The sequence below is a fragment of the Sinocyclocheilus rhinocerous genome, unplaced genomic scaffold (assembly GCF_001515625.1).
Source record: "Sinocyclocheilus rhinocerous isolate Xijiao unplaced genomic scaffold, SAMN03320098_v1.1 scaffold481, whole genome shotgun sequence".
In the NCBI taxonomy this organism is placed as follows: Eukaryota; Metazoa; Chordata; class Actinopteri; order Cypriniformes; family Cyprinidae; genus Sinocyclocheilus; species Sinocyclocheilus rhinocerous.
The window spans coordinates 210,770-218,954 of NW_015657695.1; positions in this window are offsets into that span (position 1 = coordinate 210,770).

Below are 8,185 nucleotides of genomic sequence, written 5' to 3' on the forward strand. Positions count from 1 at the left end.
AAACAGCTTTTGAGTGAGTAAATGATGGTATAAAAATAAAAAAAACACTGACTGAATTGACAGACAGATGACAGATTTTTTTATTTTTGGGTGAACAATTCCTTTAACGATAAAACAACAAAAAGCAAAGAGAAAAATCACTCACTATTCTTGACTGAAGAACTTGAATACAGTTGCTTTAGGAATCGGTATATATAGTGTTTTATTTTTATATTTGTTCATTCAATTTCTTGAATGCTCCTGCTAAATACACCTACCTGAAAATAAAGCACTTTGTTTGTTTGTTTTATTTGTATATTATGTGTAGTTGTAATGTGTATCTATCTTTGTTCTTGTTTTTTAATAACAAAGATAAAATAATGACAAAGATTTTTATCTTCACCCACTTTGGCCTAAATATCTGCCCTTTTTTTTTTCTTGCAGCCATTTGGAAAACAATATACAAAAGGTATTTGTGTTAGATTAAAACAGCCCAGAAAATCACATGCACTGAGAAAACAAGAATAGTTAAAGAGCAGCATGGGAAATAAACATGGTCAGCGGTGGTCAGTCTCTGCCAGCCTGGCGCTGTTGGCTTTGCACGTCCATGTAATTTGTGCTGCTCTGGAAGGAAGGGATTAAAAACTGTAAAACGCCACATTCTGCCTCAGAAAAGAATGTCATAACCACTCAGTCTTCTGAGCTAAAATTCTCTGAGAAAATAATTTCAGTGCTGGCTGGTAGAGCTCAAAAGCCCTGGCGATATTTAAATTGCAGTAATCAAATCCCTCAGTTGGTCTCAGCATGCCTCCACTGATTACCGCTCACAGATGCTTTTTAAGGGTACAAATTACTGTCCAAAATCAAATAGGCTGAAATATGCTGAGTTTTTGCATGGTAATATGTTTTCCTGGAATAAATCAGAAAATATCTCATAAAGTTTGGACAGCTGTATTAGTTTAGTTCAGTTTTCTCATACAAGTTGCTTTAATATTAAGACCTTGTGAAAGTCGCAGACCTCATACCGATACTTTAAACCGCATAAATAATTTAATTCGCATAACTAATTCAATTTCGGAATGCCTGTTCGAGAGGAAAATAACAACAAAAAATCGTAAACTTCTGATAATGAAAGTTTACATTTGGCAAATTGATATCACTGGTGATGCTAAACCACATTCATTATTTTGATAAAAGTGTCTTAAATTATTTAGTAGTCTCAAACTGAACACTGCTTCCCTGGCAATTACAGGGTTTTTTCATGCATGAAAAATCTCACAAAGAATTACAGAGAGGAAGTTCTGAGTAATTATCTCATAACGTCATCAAAGCTGCCTTTAGGAAACCGTATTCTTCAGATGACATTGATTGAATGAGCAACAAAGAAAAGGCCTTTAAACATCTCTTTATAGATGAATGCCTTTAGCGTCATGTCAAAAGTCACTGTAAAATTTGCTTTGTGATGATTCGGTTGCTTTCAAAGGGAAAAGCAGCTCAGCCTGACATTCCATTTGACATTTTTAATGGCGCCTTAGTATTGTTTTGAGTCATTGATCATTTATACGTTTTGAAAAGGGCACTGTAGGTTTGTCATATGCTGGAAAGATGATTCTTATTCCACACTTCAGATATTCAGTTTGTAAAAAAAAAAAATATTGTAAATTATTAAAAATAATAATACAAAATCTTGCCTTGTAAATGATCAGATTTCATCTTTTCATTAAATGGATAGTTCACCAAAAAATGAGATATTTTTGATGAAATCCGAGAGCTTTCTGACGTAGAACCCGGATGTGCTGCTGCTTGTTTACAAGCAGTAGAAGACACACGTTGTACATAAATATGCAAGTAAACATGTCTGAATATTTCGACAGAGAGAATAACATGCAATTTTTTTGCCCAGACTTGCTTATTTGAACAAGAATATACAGATGATGAGCTAGGAGAGATGGACGTTCTACTTCAGTCAGCACCACACGCATGCGTCATTTTACTGTCATGAACACGCTGCAAAGACTGACATGGAAGAGAAGAAATTGTTGAATTAAGTCGTTATTTTTGTTTTCTTTGCGCACAAAATGTATTCTCGTAGCTTCATAAATTACAGTTGAACCACTGATGTCACATTAACTATTTTAACGATGTCCTCACTACCTTTCTTGGCCTTGAACGTAATAGTTCCCTTGCTGTCTATGGAAGATCAGAAAGCTCTCGGATTTCATCAAAAATATCTTAAATTGTGTTCTGAAGATGAACGAAGGTCTTACGGGTTTGGAACAAAATGAGCTTGAGTAATTATTGACAGAATTTTCATTTTTGGGTGAACTATTTATTTAATGATTTTGAATGATAAATTGTCATTGACATTGTTTTAAAATTTTCTGCCAAATGGCTTAACCCCTCATACATTACTATTATTACACATCCTTTTTACTACTTGTATTCATATTAACTGCAAGATAAACACAAGTACAAGTGGTTATAAACACCATCAAATTAGATGAGCATTGCTTCCCGAAAATCATTTAATGATTATAAATGATTATTTGTCATTAACAATGTTTTTAAATATAATAATAATAATAATAATAATAATAATAACTATATGAAGAGTTCAGATGCAAAAGCCTCTAAGTGCCGTCTGAAATTTTCTTCTAAAATGAGCATTTTTATCAGGCTCCTATGTTTATGTTTAGTTATTTCACTTTAATAGCAATGAAAAGAACCTATTGTGCGAAATTAAACCTATGTGAAATACCTATGCCTGATAAAAATGCTCATTTTAGAAGAAAATTTCAGACGTCACTTAGAGACTTTTGCATCTGAACTCTTCATATAATAACTATATTATTATTATTAGTAGTAGTAGAAGTAGCAGTATTATACATCCTGTTTGCTACCTTTATTCAAATTCAAAAATTGAATTGCAAAGTAAAAACACACAAGTACAAGCAGTTACAAACACCCTGAAAATGTTGCTGTGTTTTTGCTGAGTCTGAAGGTTTGTCCTAATATATCAAATTAGATGAGCAGAGCGCTGTTTCCGCTGCACCAATATCTCAGTTGTTTTGCATTGTTCTCTGCTGGTTTTGCCAGTTTGTTGCAGAGTCCAGTCTTGGTAGGGGTTCAAGGACTAAACTGACCCCTTCAATGTTTTCTCTCTTGCTGTTTCCAATAAATCCATATTGTTTTCTCCCTTTCTCACACTCATCGTTCCCTTTTTCTCAGTGTAGTTCCTGTTTCTCCTCCCTCGCTTTTCTCCATCATGATAATAATGACCTTGAGAATTACTCGGCTATTATAATCATTCCCATCATCATCGTCATGCCGTGTATGCGCTAGATTAGAGTGACAGTGAAAGATGAGTGTGATTGAGGGTGTGTGTTTGAGTGTGTTTAATCATGCACTTGTGTTTGAGTGTGATAGACCCCTGTGGTCCAACTGTATCGCATGCAGTACTGCATATTAATGAGCGTGCAAGTGTGTGCGTTTCTCATCTGACTCATCCGTCCTTTTGCTCTGTAATAACCACTAACAGAAACCGCACTGAGGTTGATTTGCAATCAGATCTGACCCGTCTCATTATAACACAGTGACGAGTTTATTGGCTAAACTGATCTTGGACCAGCAAGTGATAGATTGAACTATGCATAACTCACTGGCACAATGCCTGAGATCTCCTGTGAGCTCCCTCTTCTTAATAGAGGTATAGCAGCAGGTTGGATCCTGTCCTCCTTTCTTTTTTTTTTTCTGTCATTTACCAGATGGACTGCAGGCAGGCAGTCGTGTTCCCTGAGCCTGAGCTTGCCTGGCCATACATTTTTAATGATACAAATCATTAAGAACTCTCTCTCTCCCTTGCCGTCCCTTTATCTGTCAATCTTAGAAAGCCTTTCTTTGAAGCATCTGTAAAAACACATGCACAAAAACAGACCCTAGTGCGTAACTCACCTGCACATACATGTTATGGTTTCTTCTTCTGCCTTAGTTATGATCAGAGGGATTTTTTACCCATGAGTCAATTATCTATCATTTATGTGCTTACATGGATTCACAGCACTATACAGTAGCTGGACTGAAGTATGACCTTAATGCGACCAAAAACCTCATGCCCACTTAAACAGATTTTTGGAGCACTTCCATATAAATATGTGTGTATTTCTAATAATAATAATGAAAATAGTAATAATCAAAATCATCAATGTATTGTTATTATCCATGTATTATATATTTTATACACGCACACAGAGCTCCTTCTGTTCAGTTTTTAATTGTTTTTAATGAAGTCTCTTATGCCAATGTTTCTTATACCAAGGTTGCATTTATGTTCTTAAAGGGGTCATTGGATGCAAAATTAACTTTTATATGTTGTTTGAACTGAAATGTGTGTTGGTAGTGTGTGTACACAACCACTTAATAATGATAAAAATCCACCCAGTGGTTTTTAAAAATCCTAATAAATAATAAACAGTGTCTCAGTGTCACAAATCCGGTCTATAAACTTCCGTTCACTCACCACCAGAGGTCTCACACTACACAGACTGTTACACATCACCCTGGACTACATTTCCCATGCTCCTTTGCACTAATCACAAGCTTACCTGAAACCAATCACACACAGCTGCTACCAATAACACACACTATATAAATCAGTCTCACACCACCATTCAAGGCCGAGTATTGTTTAGCGCATATCACTCTTCTAGTGATAGCTGCATTACGGAGCCATTCCTAGTTCCCAGTTCTAGTTCTAGTCTTAGTCTAGCCACTTCGTGTTGCCTTGTTGTTTGTTTCCTGACCTTCTGCCTGTGTTTCTTGGATTAACCCTTTGTCTTGCTGTTTCGGACTGTGTTTGCACCTCGCCTGGACTATTGCTCGTGCTATTGGATTACCCCTCTTGTCAAGCCCTCTGGATACTGTTCGCCGATCGAAGACCCACGCTAGCCCTAGGAATATTCTTTGTCTTGCCTGTGATATACCTGTGTTATCTGACCCTTGCCTGTTTATTGACCACGCCTTTGTAAATAAAGCCTTGCACATGGATCCGCACGTCTCACGTCTCACGTCTCGTTCACCCCGTAACACTCAGATCAAGCAGTTCTCAGATACTTGGCAGAGTGACGTAGTTCTGCACAGGCCCCTCCCACAACTGTTGACGAACACTGCCGTTTTAGCGTAGACCCGCCCTGAGTGAGCTGTCATCAGTCCGTTTTGCAGGAGTAGACAAGAATGGCTCCTAAGCGATTAATGCGTTCTGTTGTTGGGTGTAATAATGAACATAGCAGTCGTCATTTACTCCCAACATCTGAGCCACTGAAGACGCAGAGGATTACGTTTGTCTTTGAAGCTGCCCCTCTACCTAAATGCGTTTGTTCACGCAAATCATTCGTGATCCAGCCTCACCTCCAGAAGAAGTGAGTATAATTTTTTTTTTTAATGATAAAATGATTAATTGCTAATCGCCTTTCCTAATAATGTACTAATTAGCAAGTTCTGCGGCTAGAGTAAACAGTCTCATAAGAATGGCTGGTCACCCCACGGAAGAGAGGGGCGGGGTGAGCAGAGCTCATTAGCATTTAAAATGACATGCGCTGAAACGGCTTGCTGTGAACAGAGCTGTTTTTGACAGGGTAAAAAGGTTGTTTTTTTACACTACACTCTTAAAAATAAAGGTGCTTCACGATGCCATAGAAGAACCTTTTTTGTCTAAATGGTTCCATAAAGAATCTTTAACATCTGAAGAACATTTCTGTTTCATTAAAGGTTCTTTGTGGCGAAAAAAGGTTCTTCAGATGATAAAAAGGTAAGAAAGAGATGGTTCTTTAAAGAACCTTTGACTGAATGCTTCTTTGTGGAACCAAAAATGGTTCTTCTATGGCATCGCTGTGAAGAACCTTTTAAGCACCTTTATTTTTAAGAGTGTAGCATTGAGAAATTTTAACCAAAGTATGCTATAGACTTTTTATTAAGACCCTAAAGAATCATATCAACTTGTGGCAAATGAGCATGCGATGACCCCTTTAAAATACTGTAAAACACTAATAATGTAAAATAGTATTACAATTTAAATAACTGTTTAAAATACCATTTATTTCTGTGATGGCAAAGCTAAATTTTCTGCATCATTACTCCAGTCTTCAGTGTCACATGATCCTTCAGAAATCATCCTATTATGCTTATTTGCTGCTCAAGAAACATTTCTTATTATTGTCAATGTTGAAATCAGCCGGGTTGCTTAATATTTATGCAGAAACCATGGTATACTACCATTCAAATGTTTGGGGTATGTGTGTGTTTTCAATAGACATTAATGTTTTCATTGATCAAATTTGCATTAAAATAATCAAAAGTGACAGTAAAATGTTTATGCTGTTACACAAGATTTCTATTTTAAATAAATGCTGTTCTTTTGAACTTTCTATCCATCACAGAATCCTGAAAAAAAATGTTTCCACAAAATATTAAGCAGCAAAAACGGTTTTTAACATTGATAATAGAGCCATTTTTAATAGCTGAGCAGAGCACCAGCTTTGCTTCACAGGAATGAATTACGTTTTAAAATATATTCAAATAGAAAACAGTTTTATTTTAAATTTATTTTAAATTGAAATAACATTTCACGAAATTACTGTTTTTGTTACGGGGCGAACAAGACGATAGGCGTGCGGATACATATGCAAAGCTTTATTTTAAAGACGTGGTCATAAAACTGGCAAGGGGTCAGACAATGGCAAACAGGTATATAGATAACAAGACTAAAGAGTAATCCAAAAACAGGCGGAGCTCAATCGACGGTGAACGTAATCCAGAGGGCAAGTACTAATCCAGGCAAGGAGCAGACAGAGTCCAAAAAACAAGACGAGAGATAAATCCAAGACAGGCAGATGATCAGGAAAGAGGTAATCAGGCAAAACTAGACATGACTAAACCACACTAGAACAGGGAATTGGCTCCGTAAAGATGCTATCGCTAGGAGAGAGATAAACACAAACAATACTCGGCCCTGAATGGTGGTTAGAGCCTCGTATTTAAAGTGTGTGTGATTAGCTGCAGGTGAGTGCGTAATCAGTGCAATGGAATATGGGAAATGTAGTCCAGGGTGACGTGTAACAGTCTGTGTGGAATATAATACAAAGGCGACCTCTGGTGGCGAGCAGACGGGAGACCACAGACAGGATTCATGACCGAACCCCCCCCCACAAATCCAGGAGGGCGGTGGAGTGGAGGCGGAACAGGGGGAGGGATGGAGGGCCAGGTCCATGCAGAGGTGTAGGACCTTGGTACTGAGGCAGGACCAGCGGAGCAGGGAGCCAGGGCGGAGCCGGCAGAACAGGTGACCACAGGTTACAGGATTCATGACAGTTTTACTGTATTTTTGATCAAATAAATGCAGTTTTGGTGAGCATAAGAGACTTCATTAAAAACATTTAAAAATCATAATGTTTCCAAACTTTGATAGGCTACTATATCTCTTAATATCTAATAAACTCTAATGTTATTAGAATATATATTTTCCTTTGGTCATGTGTACTTCTGCCTTCTCAAAAAAAAAAAAAAGGGGTGAACGAGACCTCTTATCATTAATATGATCTCTCAGATTCTTATCATGCTCTTAGCAGGACTAAGTATGACTTATTATGAACAGTATTGAAATATGACCTTAAAGGGATATTTCACCCAAAAATGAAAATTAGCCCATTATTTACTCACCCTCAAGCCATCCTAGGCGTATATGACTTCCTTCTTTCAGATGAATCCAATCGGAGTTATATTAAAAATTGACTATAATCTTCCAAGCTGTTTAATGGCAGTCAGCGGGTGTTGCTGTTCATCAGTCCAAAAGAAGTGAAATAAAGCGCATCCATCCATAATAAAAAGTGCCTCACACGGCTCCAGGGGGGGTTGATCGATGCGTTTTTGTAAGAAAAATATTCAAAACGTAAGAATCACTTTAAACTAGCTTGCGCCAACAGTTGTACACGGAAGCAGCTCTGAGTGGATGACGTTTGAGGTCAGCGTTGCGCATGCGCCGGTGAGTCTTGTGAAAACCAATGTATGTTTACAGGAGCAAAGGAAGCAAAGTTTCCTTACTTTAGCAAAGGAAAACCAGTCTCCTCTTGGCTTGTATTGAAATCCATTCTTCTTTACAAATCCTCGTTTTGTACTTCTAATTCGTGACCGTTGTTTTGTTTTGATCTCTCCCCTG